General features: G+C 43.0%; 1 long non-coding RNA gene across 1 annotated transcript; it reads right to left on the bottom strand.

The window, feature by feature from the left end:
* Window positions 1–3,787: 3,787 nt before the first annotated feature.
* On the bottom strand, window positions 3,788–19,615 carry LOC140680854 (uncharacterized). Its single transcript, XR_012052238.1, has 3 exons — window positions 19,464–19,615; window positions 5,572–5,634; window positions 3,788–3,982 (listed from the first exon to the last, which is right to left on the bottom strand). It is a non-coding gene; the product is annotated as an uncharacterized lncRNA (long non-coding RNA).
* Window positions 19,616–19,832: the final 217 nt, after the last annotated feature.

The raw sequence follows: 19,832 nt of genomic DNA, 5'->3' as shown, positions 1-19,832 counted from the left end.
GGGGGATGCTGCTGCTCCCAGAGCCTGGCCCCAGCATCCCTGGGCGTGCAGGGGCCGCCCCAGTGGCACACGGGGCGACTGCTGCACTCTCGCCAGCACCTGGGACATGTGTACAAACTCAGGGCTGGACAAGAAGCCACTGGTGTTGGAAGAGGGCAGCAGAAGCCCCGGCAAGGCCTGACCGTGACAGGCAAAGCAAAAACCCACTAAGGGCTGGGGGAAAAATCATCTCCTTATCCTCCCTGCCTGCAGTGCCCTAGAAATATTATGAAGCCAAGGCAAACAAGGTGAGTGGAGCAGCCCAAGCCCTTCCTCTCACCTGCACACCAAACTGGCTGGTGCACTGGTTCTGGCTCCCTCCTATGCTACCCCCACCCACGGGTGCTTTTGTCGGGCTGGCTGCTGCTGCTCCAACCCCAGCCCCAGGCAGAGTGGTGGGCAAAGGCTGCCAGTGGGGCTGGAAGATGCCTCCCCACCCAGCCCCGCTCAAAAGCAACTCAGGGGAAGGCTCAGTACCCTGACTGACAGCAAAAGGGAGAATCCTCACTGCCACACCCAGCTAGGCCTGTGAGATGTTGGGCCATGAGGTGGCGGGACCGGGAGCACACCCCTGCCCAGGCTCACCTGCAAAGTGAGTGTAGGCTGTGTCTTGCAGGTAGGTGCCACAGCCAAAGTCGATCAACTTTGCCTGGCCAGTGGCCAGGTCAACCAGGATGTTCTCTGGTTTGATGTCGCGGTGCAGGACCCCTCGGCTGGTGCAGTGCCGCACGGCCTCCAGCACCTGGCGGAACAGCTGCCGTGCCACCTCTTCAGACAGGAACCTCCGTGCCCCAATGAAATGCAGGAGGTCCTGAGACCGCTCCGGCCGCTCCAGCACCATCACGATGTTGTTGGGGAGCTCAAGCCACTCCAGCAGCTGGACCACACCAGGGAAGCCAGTGGACACCTTGTCCAGCAGCACGATCTCCAGGGGTGCGCTGGTGCCATCGGGCTGCGGGAGGACCACGGTGCCACCAGTGGGACTGATGTCCTGCCAGGGCTGGGGAACCCCTCAGCCAGCCCGGGATGCTCTGCGCCCTGCGCTGGCCCCACGCCCGCTCCCCATCGAGGGGTCCTGGTGGCTTCCCCCATGCTGGGCCTCGCCTCATCCCCGCCCGGCACGGCCCGGCTGTTCCCGCTGGCCCCGCTCACTCACCAGCTCGTCCCAGTGCCGGACGCGGTTCCGTGGCACCCTTTTGATGGCCACCTGCAAACCAAAGGCACCACCGGGTTCAGCTCGCCGCCCGCCCTGCTGAGCCCCATCCTCCTCCTCCCTCCTCCTCCTCCTCCTCCTCCGCCTCCTCCTCCTCCTCCCTCTTCCTCCTCCTTCTCTTCCTCCTCCATCCCCCTCCTCCTCCTCCTCCCCCTGCACCCGCCGCCGGCCCCGCCGCTCACCGGGGCACCGTCCGAGAGCCGCGTGGCTGCGAAGACGCTGCCGAAGCCGCCGCGCCCCAGCAGCGAACCCACTCGGTAGCGCTGCTGCAGCGCCTCCTGCGCCTTCCCTGCGGGCGGGACGCGGCTGTCAGCGCTCGGCCCGGGGCCAGGAGCGGCCCCCGAGCGCCCCTCAACCACCCCGGGCCGGCCATCCCCAGGCCTTCGGTCTCGGGACCGGGACACGGGAGGCTCGGGGCCGGCGGCTGCGCTGCTGAGCAGCGGAGCTCGGGCCGGGGAAGCCGCGGCGGAGGCGGCAGCGGCCGTGCCGCGTGTGTCCTCCGCGGGGCCCGGGAGGAGCCGGGGCCGGGGCCGGGCTCGGGCCAGGCGGAGCCAAAGGGCGGCGATGCCCCAGCCCCAGGCACTGATGCCCGCCCAGCAGCGCCACCGCCAGCACGCCCAGAGCCGGGCGGAGGCGAGACCGTGGCGGGGCGGGCGGGGTTGGGGACGGGGCAGCCCCGCCCGGGGCCGGGGGCGGGCCGGGGGCATGGCCCGTCCCGGCATGGTGTAGAAGGAGGCGGGGAGAGGGGAGGGACAGCGGGTGAGGGACACCGAGAGGAAGGTGTCCCACAGCCGGAGAGAAAGAGAAAGAAGAGAAAAACTGCTTTTGCTGCCGCTGCTGCCGCCGCTGCTGCCGCCGCCGCCGCTGCTGCCTCTGCAACTGAAGCACCGAGGCCGTTTGTCCGCGTGTCCGTTCCCCGCTCGCCCCACGGCCGAGCCCCGCGCGCCCCGGGGACAGCCCCTTCCTCTGTCCAAACACGGGAACTTTGCAGTGTTCAGCCCAGACCCAGAGTCCTGACTCCTGCACACTGGCAGAGAAATCCCCTGCGCTGTGTCGCTGCTGTGCATTGTCCTTGCTGAGGTTCAAACACTCTTGGGGCACATTCCCTGGGTGTAGGATTCGTACCTGCTCCTCCAATTCTCTCCTGGGCTGTTCTGGGGATGAACTGGGCTGTACTGGGAGGGATTTTAAGGGCACTGGGGCTGTACTGGGCTGTACTGGGGATGAACTGGGCTGTACTGGGAGGGATTTTAAGGGCACTGGGGCTGTACTGGGCTGTACTGGGGATGAACTGCGCTGTGCTGGGAGGGATTGGAGGGGCACTGGGGCTGTACTGGGCTGTACTGGGGATGAACTGGGCTGTACTGGGAGGGACTGGAGGGGTTGAATGGGCTGTTCCCGCCTGTGCTGCCTCCCATTTGCCGAGGCTCCCGCCCATCACAGCCTCCAACCAATCAGCGCCAGGGATCATGGCCTTGGGGGCGGTGCCTGGAGCCTGCGCCATCTTTACTTTTGCCTACAACTCCCGTCATGCTCTGCGGCCCCATAGAGCCCCATTAAAGCCGGGACTACAACGCCCATCATGCCCCGCGCACCACAGACCCTCGGTATCCGCCCCCATCTGTCCCACAAGTGTCCCCCAGACCCTCCGGGATCCCCAAGTGCCCCTCAGCGCCCATTCAGGACCCCCAAAATTTCACTGGTAAAGTACAAAAAACAAGAAACTTTGGAAAAGCATTTAATACAAAACCAATCCAACACAAAGCACTTGTCATAGCAGTAACTTCATTCACTAGCCTATTTAGCCTGGAAAGCCTTAAACACTTAAGTTGTTCAGGTACCCAAAAATGTTCCATATAAAGAGCATTAGCAGGAGAGGAAAGAGAGACAGAGGAAGACAGAAGCTCCACAGTGTGGGAATCCAGGGCTTCCCTCTGGCTGCCCTGGCAGGTCTGGGACCCTGGCAGGGGTCAGGAACCCCCTGTACAGAGCCCCCAGAGACACTGTCTGTGATCTCTGGCCATGGAAAAGAGTGTTCAATCCTACAGGATGAATTACAAGCTCTGAGTGTTTGATACGAGTAATAGTTAAGTGTGGCACGAGTGCAAAAGTAAAACTTTAGGTTTCTAGATTAGGGGTTCAAAGGGGACAAGATGGAGGAAATTGGGTGTGCCTTGTCCTTTTCCTCCTTCTTCATGCCCTCCATGTTTCACTGTGGTGTTGGCATTTTTCTGTTGGTTTAGGCTGGGGACACACTGTTTAGCATAGATGACAGATGTTGGCACATTATTGTAAATATAGCACACGTAGTTTCTGGTATATAATGTTTGTACCATCCCACTGAGGGGCAGAGCCCCGCACGCTGCCCTGCAGGACAGAGCTGCGGCAGGGCAGCAGAACATGTTAGAGATAAACAGAATAAACAACCTTGAAACCAGCACAGACCAATTATGGCTTCTTCTTTGGCAATGGGGCAGAAAGACAGAGACTTTCTACACTCTCGGAATCACCAATACCCACAGATTCTGACAATTTTCCAATCTATGATGAATGCTAAACAAGATGAGGGCTATTCCTTGACATGTCACACTAGTGAGAAAGTTAAATTACTTCTTAGTGAGTTCCAAGTTCAATGTATCCACACAGAGGGTGAAATGCTCCTGTGCCACAGACATAAACATGGGTCCAGTTGTAAGGCTGAAGAACACAGTTAAAATTGGCACAATCTGTCTGTTGGAAATAGAAAGATAAAGGTTAATTTTCATGTTTATTCTTTTTTTCCACGTTATACATTCTACTAAATTACAGCCACAGCACTGGTGTACTTAAAACTACTGTAGCAGGGACTGTTTACGAAGCAGTTCAAAGTTGTGACAACTACAATTTGATAGCAGCTATCTACCAGGCAGTTAATCAATCAGACATGCAAACCTAATTCTGCTGTAATGCTTACAGCCACAAGAAGCTGTGTGCTCACAGCACAGTTTGGAGGGTATCTGTTCAGCCTGTGTCCTGGCAAACAACACCTGCCAACAGCTGGGCAGAGGTCGCAGAGCCACTGGGTTTGTCTGGCTACCAATCCTCCTGCCTTTGCTTCCCAGCTCAGGGTGCTTTAACACCAAAGATTACATGATTAAAGTAACTGTGGTGCGCTGAAAGGCTTCAACGCACTTCAGTGGGTATGCTTTGTCTCTGCACCAGCCACACCTTACTGGTGACTCTTATTTGGTTAAATCTGAGTCCAATGAGCTGTCCTGGCTCTAGCTGGGCTTGGTCCTTGCTGGGCAGATGCTGTGTGCTCCAAGGATGATACATGGGCTGGAGGACAAGGCTTGCTCTAGCTTTCCCCAAAATGAAATTAATACAGAAAAACAAAACAAGTATTTCCAGGGAATACAAAGAATCTGTTCATACTTTCTAGATATCACCCTACACCTAAGTGAGAGTCCAAAACAAATATTTCCCTCCCAGGACCCTTTCAATCTTCTTTTAGTATAGAAACAGAACAAATCTTCCATATACACCCCTATAAGAAAATTTCCTGTGCTCAGCAAAGGTGTTGTTTAGGTTTTGACTGCTGTAAAGACAATGGTAGCAACAAGTTAGAATAAAAAGTTGAAATTCTTCAGGCAGAGAGCTGAGAGTGTTTTGAGCTGCAATCTACCTTGGTAACTGACATGCTGGATAGAAATTAGGACATTTTTTTCTGAGACAAAATGAAAAAAAAAATTATTTTAGAGCCAGAAAATGTTTACATTCATAGTGGGCTCTAGACACATGATGTAATCTGTGGAAAGCAAAACATATAAAAGTTGTATTGTATACACGTATGTACCTTAAATATACTTCCTAAAGAAAATTTGTGGTTCCACAGAAAAGCCATTGAGTCTGAAATTTTCTTTTAATCCTAACTCAAGCAGTCTGCAAGTTAAGTTGATTTGTACACTGCTTCTTTACTACTCTGTTTCTTTAATGAATTATAATGAAGTTACATTCAGGACACTCCCAAGAAAAAAAGAAGCATTTTAATGTGAAAAGAGAGGATTTCATGGAAATATTGCCTGGTAGACATTTCTGAGGTAAGTCCATTTGTCTCCCAGCTGCATTTATTACATCAAAGGAAATATTGATGCAATTTTTAATTTTTAAAAATATTAATATTTAAGGAACAATGGAAAAGTAATTTTTTTTAATTAAGAAAAAACACTTAGTTCAGAAGAAGTGTAACACGACCTTACTAATGCACCTTGTGCATTTACTAACAAACACACAGATATTAATAAATCTCAGCAATAATAAAAAATATACATCATACTTACCTGGGCATCTTTCCCAGCTAATTTGCATAATTCGACCTTTTCTTTTGCTGCAGGCCAGTAAATCTGTAACATAGTTAAAATAAAACAAAGATTATGAAGATTACAACCTGTCCTGTGACTGACAGATTAATTAGTCCATGAATAAACAGTTAAAACAGATTTATGCAAGTGAAAAACCTTGCCTGTAAATTGAAATGAAAATTACTTCAAATGCGAGATTCCATGACAAAAAGTTACAAGGTTTCAAATCAACCCCACTGATCTTTGTTTCTTTCTTCATTGGCTACCTGTACTTTTAAAAAGCATTCAGTTAATCTGGCCAGGGCACCTTGTCACTCTTATGTGTTTTCCTCAAAGTTATGATGAGCCAAATCATCTGGAAACTAAACTGATTGCAAAGCCAGGCAAATTACATTTGTGAAGAATTTAGGCCAGTGGACTTGGCATAACTGTTATAAAAAAATACTTAGCTCTTTCTGCCAATTTTCAAATGAAAAGAATTAGGTTCAAAAAACTAAGGGTAGCTCAAGGGAAACTAGTAGAACAAAAAGTACATTTGACAGAAATCCACAGTGCGTGGTTTAAAAATGTCACCCATCAACATTAACTGAGTTTACTGAGAAAATGAAACAGAAGTTTAGAGCAGAATTGCGGACCTTAGTTAATTGGCATTAAATATTTATATAGTTCCTCTTTCTTTTTTAATCTGCCCTGAAGAATTCTGAAAAATGGGTTTTGATGTAGATGAATCCAGATGGCAAAATACTACCAGTTACTGTAATCCAAATTATGTAAGTGAAGACATATAAATGAACAACAGCTCAGGTTCTGCCTCACTGATTTCAATTAAGCAGTCAAGACTGGATATGATCGAGTACAGGTTTGATTCTAATAAATTTAAAATAGAAGCTAAATATAAATTCTTCTACAACAACATTGATAAAAATAAGTATTTTTTATTTCTAAATTTGACAAGACAAAACTGTTATTTCTTATAACTAATAGTAAAAACACTACAAACCACACTCCTTTTTAAGCAAATATTGATTAGTACATTGTCTCAAGTCCCAGGCACCAGTCAGCAGGTCATTAGTAGCCACAAATGCTTTAGAATAGTCTCCAATCACGCTTTACAAAATCTTTAATAGCAAATATATAAGAATGAAGAATTATTGCAATATGCATCAGAAATAAAAACATCACCAAGGAAAGATGCACAACCCAGTGGCATACAGGAGTAGTTGACTGCTGTCATATTCCCTTTCACCCAGCTGTTGGCACCTTGTAGAAGTGGCTTGACGTACACAGGCTCAGTCCCCACGGGTAAGAAAGCAAAAAGCCAGTGTCCTTTGTCAAGTACCTTTATTTCCCAAAACCTACAGTCACTGTTTCTCTCAATCTGGAAACACTTTGATTTTACTTCTTCCTCTTTGATTCCCAGTGAAAAAGGATGTGTTGGATTTTTTGCAGGAAATTAATTTCCTCTCACATGAATTTAGTTACCTTTCTGATAAAGACCTCTTAGCAGAGATAATGAAGTTTGAGTTACTTAAACCTTAACCCTCTACAATATTTACAAAGAGTCAGAGATAAAACAGTGTAGCAGCATTGCAGCAGTGGAGCATAACTTTGCTTTCCCAGGGCATTTTCTCAGAATTATGTGGTCATCATTCTGACCACATACCTATGAATGAGGTATAAAAAAAAAGCAATCTGAAATCAGCTGTGCCAGGGTGTGTGGGCGGCACAGTGCACAGTGCCAGGAAGCACAGAGGAAAGTACTGGGAATATCAGGGAGGGCTGAAGGTAGGTCCAGTCTGGTCTCTGCCTGGGCAGAGAGGGATGAGCCACCACTGCAACACAGGTTAAGTTTAAGAAGAAAAGCTGATGAAAATGTACCAGTGAAGAAAAGCTGATCAGAAGGAAGAGACAGATAAATGTGAGATCACAGATCTCCGAACACACCTGGCCAAGGAGATTTGTCTGAGCTGTCAGTTCTCCTGTACATAAACTTTATGCCCAATTCTGCCCAAGATCCCTGAATCATTTACAGCAAAGCCTAGAGGTCAAGGGGCTTGGGAGATGTTTGGCAAAAGTTTAGTTATCCAATTAGGCAGACAGGATGTCTCTTTGTCGGCTTTTGAAAATGCCCAACTCTCCTTGTCAAATACACAGAAGAACTGGAGGAGTTAAAAACAGAGACATCTGCTTCGAGGCATCAGAAGTGTTAATGGACTTGACTTACTCTCCATTCTTCTACAGATTCCTTCATGGAAATTACTGTTTGTCCTACAAGGCGGAAATACACACACCCCCACTTCTATGGTAATTGACCACAGACAATTATATTAAAAAATCAATTGTTTTACTCTCTAGTTTCTCAACAGACTCAGTATTTAGCATTATAAGGCCACATTTGACAATGAAAAGTGAAGCTAAAATGATCCAACTTGAAAATCAATTTGTAATTATATATGGGGTAGTAAAAGTGATATTTATTTGCATTACATATAAGAAATGAGATGTTCCCAGAAACTGTCAGTTCTAAATTGTAATAGATCAAGAAAATTGCATAATAAATAATGAGTTGATGTGCTGAGCAAGAAAGCATAAACCTCATTTTTTATTATAGGACATGCTGTGTAACAGTACCACAAGTCTGGTTCTCTCAAACCTTGACACAAGTAACGTTACACATCTGTATTGACTTTTCTGTAGGGGGTGAAATTAAGTTTTATTGTTATATTTTATTCTGATGAGTTACTTAGTTTTACAAAATCCCAAAAAAATAAGACCACATGCTTCTGTAATTTCTGTTAGATTTAAAATCATTGCACTTTTAAACAGTTTGAAGCTTTGAAATTGGTAAATTTTTAATATTTTTTCTATTTACCTGCTTCATTCATAATATTAAGAACTTAATAACAAATGATTTTTTTCCCCCAAATTCCTCAATAAGCAAAAATTTCAAGGAATGGAAACAAAAGACAGATAACCCAAGGCACTATATATTAAAGGTGACAACAACATTGACTTAAGTTATAATCATTTTGTGTTACAAACAGTACAAATGATATATTTAATATATTTCATAGTATATATGTATCTGTATTTGAAATGTCTGGAAAAATCTTAGAATATCTTAATGGAGATACTGAATTTAAGGCAAGAATGCAACGAGATGGAATATGTGAACTGTATACTTAAATAGAATTATTGTCTTAATCTTCAGTTTATTTTCATTTTAAAATAACCATATGAAAATTCCAAGGTTGGCTACTGTCATGATTTCCAGATTTTATCTTCTATTGCCCAATTTAAAAAAAACAAACCAACCTTAACATTACTTTTAAATCATTCTTCAAATATTTTCTTAAATTTAGCAACAGGAAAGAAATTAAATTCTCCTAAAAAAGGAAAGGTAATAAGCTCTTTACTATCAGAGAGAAAGAATACCTCCCAGGAGTATGAAATTAAGCAGTACATAAGCATAGGACAGATAAGGTATCACTTTAAAGGGTAGATGGAAATTGATTTCTGATTAAAACAAAACATTTAAAACCACAAAGGTCTTTTTAAATCAGGAGCATCAGATTTCTAAAAGTAACATTTTCCAGTCCACTAAATAGGCATTTTTACTATGAGAAAGGAATGAAAAGGAAAGCAAAAACTGTTTAAAATGTGTATTATTGTATTATTTATATATAGATATATAAATTGGCATGTGGATGATATATATATATATATATATATATATATATACACATATATATACACATATATGTATATAAATATATACACATCTATGTATATACCTATGTGTGTGTGCATATCTATATATCTATATATGTAAAATATATGGATCCACCCTTCTCATTCCAAAAGAGCTGTTATCTGTCATCAATTAATAACGCTGGTATTTTACTCATTTTTCAGTATCTATGTATCTATCTCAGTATCAGATTTTGTTCCTAAGCTAACACTTCAGACTATAAATCCTTAGGAGAAGGGGTTCTCAAAATAAAACAGTGAAGTCTGATTACAAAAAAAAAAGTTGTGTGACATTACAGCTTTTTCATTAATCACTTCTAGATGGGCTTCTAAATCTAGCACGGTGCAGGACTTCATAAAATTAGTGGAAATGTTATATATTGTCCAAAATACAAAAGAGGAAGACTGTAAGCTACCTAAACAATTAAAAAAGCCATTGGTCTTCATCTGTTTGTAAGGTTTCAAAACAAGTTTTTAGTGAGGGAAGAGATAACACAAGTTTCCAATGAAAATGGAGTGTGGTAGAGAAAAAAACGTAACTTGGTAAACAGACATTGGTTCACTCTAATATTGTACTTCAATAACCCAGCTGAAGTGCATTGAGGTGCTAGAGCTGCTCTTCCCCATGGCTCCGCTTAAGTATTTACTAAATTGTCACCTGGAAACTGATTAGCTCAGCTGCAAAAAACAGGCACTAGTACAAGAAAAAAAAATGGTCTAAATAAGTAAAGAACTTGAGGTAGAAAACTACTCATGAAGTTCCTCAAGAAACAGTGTCAGAGCTCATCCTGTTTCATGTACCCTTCAGCAGCCGTGCTAAAAACCCAGAACTCTGCCACGACACATGCAGGTGACAGAAAGTTGGGAAGCACCACTAATACAAGTGGGGTTAAATTAGGCAGGAAGAGTCAAAGGACTCTGAAGACCAGAATTATAAACAGCCAGAGGAAATGGGTATAAACTGCTCATAAATAACATAGATCATAGATTTTAACAAAAATTAAATCTGAAACATTGGAGTAACAAGGATGTGTCCCACAGCAACAACATTCCTTAAGAAGTTGCATGAAGTATCCCAAAGGGCCACTTAGAACAGGTGGGTCACAAAAGGAATAACTGCTCCATGAGGTAGGTGGTGATGATAGCAGGGAGTGAGACCAATTGACCAACCTGACTCCTGCCAGTTTCACGTCCCCGAGACAGCCACGCTCATGCCAGCAGCAAGCACTTGAGTGTCCCACGGAGGCTGTCGGCTTTCAGCAGCCCTGGGGCTTTCACCAGAGCCTCTCCCATGCCTGATGCCAGGCACGTGCTGCTGCAGCTCTCAGTCAGTGCAGCCCCTGGCACCAGACACCCCAAAGTGGTGGTGACCTTATTGCTCTCTACAGCTTCCTGAAGGGAGGCTGCAGACAGGTGGGGGTCGATCTCTTCCACTGGGCAGCAACTGGCAGAACAAGAGGACACAGTCTCAAGCTACGTCAGGGAAGGTTTAGGTTGGGTATTAGGAAAAAAAATTCACTGAAAGAATAATAAAATACTGGAATTGTCTTCCTAGGGAGGTGGTGGAATCACCATCTCTGGATATGTTTAAAAAAAGACTGGACTTGGCACTTGGTGCTATAGTCTGGTTGTGGTGTTAGGGCATAGGTTGGACTTGATCTTAGAGGTCTCTTCCAACCTCATTATTCTGTGATTCTGTGAAGCGCTCGGCTAGTGGTGCATGGAGCACCAGCAGGGTGTGTCCCTAGCAGGAGTGAAGGACATCAGCTGATCAGCACCTCTCAAAACACTCACATACCAAATCTGGGGCCTGGTGAGAAAGCGATTGCTCCCTTCCTATTTTAAAGGAATAAAAAGTGAGAAAAGCATTTAGATGAAAACACAGATTTTTAACAGCTGCTTGATGCAGAAGAGAAGGCCAACTTTCTTTCCTTGTTTCATTCTGTGTACTAGATATTCATCATACTGATGCTTGAGGGAAGGTATGCAATAAAATTACAGCTTTCTGGGCATCAAAATGTCTTATTAAGCTTTGTGAAGCATGTACACCATAACTCAGAAGCTTAGGCTCATTGGTATGGGTAAATTCCCCATATGACAGCCCCAACTGCAGTTTCCGAAGAACAAAGCCAGATTGAGTTGTAAACCCTTTGTCACATTGGCATATGCAATATACTCCCCCTGAGAAAATCTTCTCCATGAAAAACTACCCCACTGTGTGAAAAAAAAACCCCACAAAAATTCATGACTTAGCTCAATGGGACCATAAAATGAATACAGTAAAAAGGCACCATGAGCCAAACAGACTGAAGTAAACCAGGATACAGTCTAATCCTAGTTTTGTTATTGCCTTGCTATATGTGACAGTCAGGTTTTAATTTTCCCACCAGTAGAATGACAATAATGTGACTTTTTAAAAATTTATTTTCTTGATTTTCTGAAGAAGTTTGTAATTCACAGCTCAAAAAACAAAGGCAAAGAAAAACAGTAAGATCAAGGAGCACTGAGAAAATGTACAGCAGAGATCCAATAAGAATGTCCCCCTGCTGCATAAGACAGTATCACAAATGTCATGCCCCAATGAAACAAGAGTGGGTGTTCATGGATTGCATCCTGAGAACTAGGACATTTGTCACTGCTGTACACTGACCCCAGGCCACTTCACTGAAAGTTACTGCAAACACTAAAAATTTACTGAATTTCCCAGAAAACGTGGGAAAGAACTTAATGCATTCTGTGTTTATTTAGTGGAAAATAAAGAGTGTTAAAATTATCACAGAATCACAGAATATTTGTAGTTGGAAGGGACCTACAGGGATCATTGAATTCAACTCTTAAATGAATGGCCTGTACAGGGACTGACTCTGTGACCTTGACATTATTAGCACCATGCTCTAACCAACTGCACTAATTAATGAGAAAATAACCTGATTTTAGCATACCATAGTCATATACCAGTTGTTCTCTAAATATCTCACATCTGCTGCATTAATGTGAGAAGTATGGAAGTCCACAGGTTGGGGAACAGGACAGATTATTCTCACACACAAATCCTAATAGGAATTTTACCCCAAGCAGGTCTTGTAACTGACTCCCACTGTAATTGCTGTACTCTGGAATTCAGTATTTTAAAGTCATGAGCAAACAAAGGAAGCTGATACATGTAAGTTTCTCATCTATATTTCTCCCTGTATTTGAAAGCTAACTGGGCTGTCCTTAGAGTTTTTCCATCTACCTTTCTTTATAGCAGTTTCATCAAGGCTTAACTAACTCCCTGAAATACTTAAGGGCTCCTTAACAGCCAAGAATGTATCCTTAATATTTTTTACATCTGCCACAGACCTTTACCTATAGTACTATTTCCCATACCTGTAACACACATCCATGAAGTAAATTAACCAGAATTTCCATCTCCAATTATTTCAGAGTAACAGAAAATCGGATCTCTGATACATATAATCTGATGTAACAGGATGGGGGAAAGAGAGAATATGAGACTTGTTTCGAAGTGATTTACAACACAGCAAGAATGCCAGTGTCAGTGCACGGCATTCTTTATTTTCATGGAGCTGTCAAACTGAGTAAAATGCACTGGAAGTCAGAGGAAAATAAAAGTTGTGTATTTGGAAGACACATTCACAAGATTTTGGTAGCTTAAATTTGGCAGGTGGCTGTTAGAATGAAGCCTGATATTAGAACCAAATGGGCTTTAATATTGCATGTCTGCGACAAAGCAACATCTCCACATGCCCCAGTTCTCCTCTTAAACTGTGGTCTCCAACAGAACTTCAGTAGCAGCCAATGCTTCCAGCCTCAGGGGTTTTCTGAAAAGTGCATTTTCATGTGTATGTTATAAGCACATGTGAAAGCTTAAAGAAATTAGACTAGATGCTGATTTGATTCACACTGGGTTAATTCTTCAAAGGCTTCAGTGCTTCTATACTTCATTTTCCACAGTGTGACCACAGCAGACTTCTGACTATTGTCTGTTTCTCCTAAAAGGAAACTATACACCAGGATTTTTAGGGTAAATGGCATTACTCCTGACATGTTTAGCACTTCAGACTAAAAAAAAATCCTACCTTTGAAAAAGCCAAAGACCAATATAAGGAAATGTTTTCAGAGAGCAGGATACTGGCCATTCTTTATAGCTGCACACATGGGTAAAATACAAAAATGACAGCGGATGTTTATGGGAACACAATTTATGGCAACAATGCAAAAGGAAATAACAGAGACACACTCTTCCACCTAGGACTGTTGTCATTCTGGATTCATACCGCTTTCTTCAGGTCTTCTTTTGTGTCTGTAAACACTTTTCAAAAGCTTTCACTTTGTCTACACAGGTGCCTGAATTTAAGTCTGTCAAACAACTTTATAGAGTAAACAGCTCCCCTCCAAGGGCTAGCAAGCACAAAGATATCACCTGTACCTCTGGAAGTCCCTAACCTGAAGTTTCACTAGGTTTATCCTAGGTTATCCTAATGCCCCACTTTCATAAATTTAAATATCTCCAGTGGTTTCCACAGGACTCTTTGGCCTTCAATTATGTTTCCCGGAAAACTTTTTCTTCTTACAGGTCAAGAAAGCTTCACTCTCAGATTGCAGTTTTGCTAACAGGCAGGAAGCTAACCTCCTCTGAGCTATAGAATAAGCAGCACATATTTTTTTAAGAAGAATCAACTTGGTATTACTGTGTTTCAAGGCTGCAATAAACATCTCAGACTCTGTATGTGTTCCTGAGGCTCAGGCCTGATGGCAAGAACCAAAGTCTCCTTTCAGTACTGGCTAAATTCCCACTGGGTTCATTCCTAAATGAGACCACGCTTATATAGACTGACAGAAAGTTTCTCAGAGCAATGAATGTAAAATTCTGCTCCTGCACCTCAAGGGTGCTGTTTTACATAAATATGGATATGTATTTGCATACATGTTCCCCTTCCTGCAGAGATGGGTGGGTCACACTGTAAATAGTGCTGAAATACAAGCCCACTTGAACTGCTGGCAAGCAGTGGAGTTATAGAAAAAATTCACACAGCTATTTCATGAGCATTTACCCAGCAGATAAATATATATTTATGCATATGTATATTTTTCCCTGTGAAATACAGTTAATAGTCAATACAAGAGGGCATTCAAGGATGTCACAAGCTGGCTGTACATGCCAGAAAAACAGTAGCAACTACAAACCAAGGATGCTCCAAGGGATGATAATTTGTGACCCAGAGCCAGTGCACACTGGGACAGATGAAAACAACTTGTTCCAAAGCTGCTATTGGGGATCTGACATGTTTATCTATTCGGCCCACATGGGGCTGTGTCTTCTAGCACTGACAGCTCCTGCAGGTTGGCAGCTTTTCAAAAGCTTGTCAGGCCTTGATAGCATTCCTATTCCCGCGGAGCTGGGCGGGTTGCGCTGCAGATCACACCGTGATAATCGCTCTGACATGTAACCCTGCGTGTACTGTTAGCACAGCCACAGAAAGGGGCACCACTGCTTTGCAGCTATTTACCCACTGTTTACCCAGCTGACAACATTTTGTATTTCCTATCTATTTAGCTTAAGGACTGAAATAGAAAAGGCTTTAAGCAAACTTGCAAGAAAATTCGATGTACAAAAGTAATGGTTCCAGCAGGATCCCAGAGCCTGGTGTTCCTACAGAATTTCTTCTCCAGCTTTCTAGCTTCTCATGCTATTAAGCATTCTTTTGTTTTACACAGCACTTCAGGTGGTAATGGCACAGAGGCCTTCAGTAGAACTGCTTTCTTTCACTGACCATCTTTATTTCACTCATAGGAACAAATCACAATTCTTCCAGTTTGCAAACAGCTTGCAGAATTTGTCAGGCATGTGAGGATCTTTCAAAAAAAGACTGTGGCATTTGATAATGCTGCTCCGGCAGCAGAAGCTAAAGGCTGCTGTACAGGAAAACATCAGAGAAAAAATATCCCTGCTACAGAAAGATGATTATCCGTTGCAAAATTTTATATATTTATTGACTATAATCACTTTAGCTTTCTGCATTCGCCTGTCATTCTGGAAGAATTGCTTATTACACTGTGGTACTTATCGTTGCTTTATAATGAGGTTTGCAAGCACTGGAAACCGGACAGATTTTTTTTCAAGCTGCCAGCTAAGGAAGTTTTCAACCTGTTACACAATATATGGAATAACAACTATAATAATTTAAGAAATTTGGACTCCACCAGAACTATTGATTTATTTCATAAGGAAAAATACGCCAGGAAATAAAGCTGTAACTTAATCTATGTAAGTCAAATTAACTAATTTAGGTAAATAAACAGGTTTTTAAAAGGAAGTTATTAAATTATACATATGTATACATTAGAGAAGAGAGCAGGATGCAATGCTTTGGATGCTTCTTTGAATACTATTCCAGAAATGTCTTAATAGAGAGCTTCAGACTCTAAAATATAATCTTGACAAGTAATTATATCCACATATGAGAATAAATTGTTGGGGATTCTGACTTGGCTTTTGAAGGTATCAGTAGCTCCTAACAAAACAAATATCTGAAATTGAGAGCTTTATTGAAATAAGATGAATCTACCCAGCACAGAGCATTTGAAAGTTAATGTTCAGCTTTGTTTTAAAGAAAGGAAACCCTAAACTAAGAACAATCTTGCAATCTATTCTCAAAGTTGTTATATTTCTCTTGCCCCCTCAGCTTGCCACACTCTTTCCTCCAAGTCATTAATAAACACATCATTTATAGGCAGAACGTAATATTCCAATCAATTTCTACTTGTTTTAGTGGCTGTGTGTAAGCAGATTATTTTTTCCAGACAACTCGTACTCCAGAGGAGTACAAAGGACACACTTCAGACCCTTGTAGTCCCAACATGTGTGGTTTCCTCACGCTGGGAAAGCCTGGAAGCCAGCCGCCTGGCCTGGTGCCAACCCAAACTACGGTCAGTCTAAACACAGCACCAGCAAGTGCTGCTCTCAGACACTTCCCTGCTATTTTTCGAACACACATAAATTATATATGTTCCTTTTCCGGGTTAAGTAAAGGTGGCCCGTCTACCTTGGACAAGTCCGGTGAATTGGTCCGAATCAGATGTTAATTGACGCGTTATGAAATAATAAAATTCTGTCCCTACTCTCTATCAGCTACCTAACTGGCTTGTGGCTGCCCTACGTCCCTAGCTGTTGTCTACTTTATTAAAACAAAACAGTATAAAAAAGAGCGCTATGCAATCATACAAAAATAACAAAAATATCAAAATCCAAAACAAAACAAGAAGTACATAAACTAAGCATCTAACCTGAATTACATAACTTTCTGGCCCTACTGGCAAACATATGTACAATGTCCATGGATGAAAGGAGCGCAGCTATGGAAAAAGTCTCTGCAATTTTCACTTGCCTCGATTTGGAGAGGCCAAGCTCAGTCAAAAGTTCAAAGTTACCTTGGTGCCATTTCCCCCACGCTCCTAGGGGAAAGCCCACAAAACCAACGTCCTTTGTGTTGGTGAGATTTCTTACTTCAGTTTCTAGGTGTTTGTACTTGTTCACTTTCTCTGCAGCGGCTTCCTCCAGCGATGATTTGGCTGCTTCGTATTGTATTGTCACATCCACGACAAGTGCACAGGCATCTTTCACAAATATCAGGTCAGGTTTGTACAGTTCCTTGTTGGAGTCCCTTATGTGCGGTTCCTTGAACACTACCCATTCCTTCTTTTTCGCCTCCTTGAGAAGCCGTTCGCAGATGTAATTGTGCTTCTTGATTCGGGCGTCCTGTGTCACTGGGCAGTTGCTGATGATGTGGGCGCAGGATTCAATGTCCGCATCGCAGTGCCGACACGCCTTGATGTATTGATCTTGTCTACCCCTGGCTAGAAATTCTCTTGTGGGGTAAACGTTGGCCCTGAGTTGTAGTGCAGTGAGGAGTTTCCTGTGAGGTATGCGTCTGTAGTATTGGAGCCAATGGTTACTAATTTTATCTCTTTCAAAATTTACAATTCCGCGGCCTTGGGATGCCAATTTGGTCCATTTTTTGAATTCATTTTTCCTCCAATTGCAAGGTCGTGGAAATTTATCCTTCTGGGTCGGTGCTTCCCACTCCGAATTTGTGCTCTGTAGAGTATCCTCTAGCATCCTCCTCAGCAACCGAGATTTATACACAGTTCCTCAGGCTACTTCCTTCATCTCATCCCTTCCCTCCACTGACAAGATTCAACCAGCCAAGCGCAGTGGAATTAAAGAGAAACACTTGTGTGACATTGCCTTGTGTTACCTGGACACTTACACAAGAAGATACATTTGCAAAGTTGTTGAATGCCCAGGGAGGCCCTGGAAATCATCACACCAGGATGCTCTGCAAGGCTTCTCAAGTCAGTTCTTCCCACTTAGATATATTTATCCGCACGTGATTTTTTTCTGAGAAATTAAATATCATCTGAATAGTTGAACTGCTATTAGTTTACTACTGAAAGAAGTAGAAGTATTTGAACCTGCACACATATTTAGTCTAGATATGCAAGTGGTTAGGAATTTTATTCCCTCCTTTCAGGTTACCACATATATGTAAGCATACATTCTCTATTCATCTTAGGAAAGGCACATGCTCCTTCCAATACAGAGTCTTTTCTCTGTAATTTCTATATCACTGTCTGACTGCAGGTTAGTTCTCCTGGTTCCGTGTTCTGCTCTTCTTGGAAAGCACAAGGTCCATAATGATCAGTGGTGGCTTGGCCAAAGGCAAAATTTCACCAGCTTGGACTGAGGGGTGGCTCACACAGGGTGCTTCCACCTCCAGCAAGCTCTGGGCTCATAAAGCCCCACTGAACATAATGGGAAGTGACAGAACTCAGCATCTCACAGGAGGCAAGCAGCATCCCACAGAAAGAGAAGTCTGCTTTTCACACACAAAAAAACTTGCTTTCTGCAGAAAGCCTACGCCAAAAATCAATTTGTCGTCTGAAAATTTGCAATTATAATTAGCAGTGCTGTTATTAATGCAATATCCTGAGGGGGTGGTGGATTTTGAGTCAATTGCTGAGATGACAGAAGCAAGTAAAGTGCTTGATAAAGCATCCTAGGAAGAAATTTCCTGAAATACTCAGAATCTGAGTTTTACAAAAGTGGCGTGTGCAGCATTGCTGAAGTCAAGATGAGGAACAAGATATTCTGCCTGGTACTGTATCTCTTCTATACAATGATGGCAAGTGTTGCTCTCAAACATGTGGGCAAAATAGTCTCTTGTTCCACCTGTTCAGCCCCTGCATGCAATCACATTAATTCAGGGTCAGTTGCCTCTTCAGAGCTGGCAGCAGAACGCAGTAATTTAAAACCCCCCTCTGGTGCCTAAAGAAAATACCAAACACAGCTGAGAATTCAAATTTTCTTCATATCTGGAAGAAGCAGGAAACCAGTTTTCATGTGTTCCCGTGCAAGCATCTGGTTTTCACTCGTAGCAGTCACCTGCTCTTACAAAAGCTCCAGTTCACCATATCTACTAGAAATATTGAAGGCTAAATTGTCATCTTATTATCTCAATTTAACACATTGTCACTGGGCACGGGCAAGGGACTACAGCAGATCCCAGTGGAAGCTTTTCCTACAACTAGTAATTCTAGACATTAACAGAAATGCTAAAATTGCCACTTACATTCTACTATAATTTAAACCATCTAAATTGCCTCTGCTCTGTTCAGTATTGCAGTAAAGCAATCCTAGTGATGCCAGGAAGCAATGAAAGAGCTGTCTTCAGTTACTTCCTTCCAAATGCTTTTGAATGAGGAGGGTAACCATGACCAGAGAAGTTGAGAAGCAAACACTCTGAGCTACATTTTTCCTGTTTGGTGATATTTTGATGCTGTTTTCATGCACTGCAGGGCTCTTCCACATAGCTAATCTCTTGCAGGTCATCAGTCACACAGGAGATCATATAGCATGAGAAATTCAATTGATTAAAGATAACATGTATAACTGTGGGAGGTGAGATTACCAAATATTGCTAAATTGCATTGCACAATGAATCTGCAGTTACCCTGTGAAGAAATTAATAAAAAAAACCCACAAAAAAAACCCCAAACAAAAATAGAATTTAACAAAATTTAACTCAGGAGATAAACTCTGTAGAAAGCCCACTGACCTTTTTTACATTTTTGTTTACATCAACCAAGTTGAGCTGGAAGATGTGGTCCTTTGTCCCAATTAGCAGCCGGCCCCTCTCCTCATCTAGCAGCAGGGTTCGAAAATCAAGTCCCTCTGCTGAGCCCAGGAATGGGATGCAGCTGTTTGAAAGCAGCAAGTCTGTGGGAAAATGAAGAAAATCTTTATAATCAAAATGTTTATATATGACTCATCAGTGTCTTTTATAAATATATGCAACCAGCACGGAGTATACCAGTGAGATAAGTGCAGTCTTGGAGTATGACTTTCCAGAGTAATAATATAGTTCCCATTAACTTTGGGATTCTCTGGGCTTTTTTTTTTTTACTTCCAAACTGGGTAATATTTA

Source organism: Taeniopygia guttata, chromosome 29, assembly GCF_048771995.1.
Source record: "Taeniopygia guttata chromosome 29, bTaeGut7.mat, whole genome shotgun sequence".
In the NCBI taxonomy this organism is placed as follows: domain Eukaryota; kingdom Metazoa; phylum Chordata; class Aves; order Passeriformes; family Estrildidae; genus Taeniopygia; species Taeniopygia guttata.
Note: the sequence above shows the minus strand (reverse complement) of the source record. Positions and strands in the feature narration are given on the sequence as shown.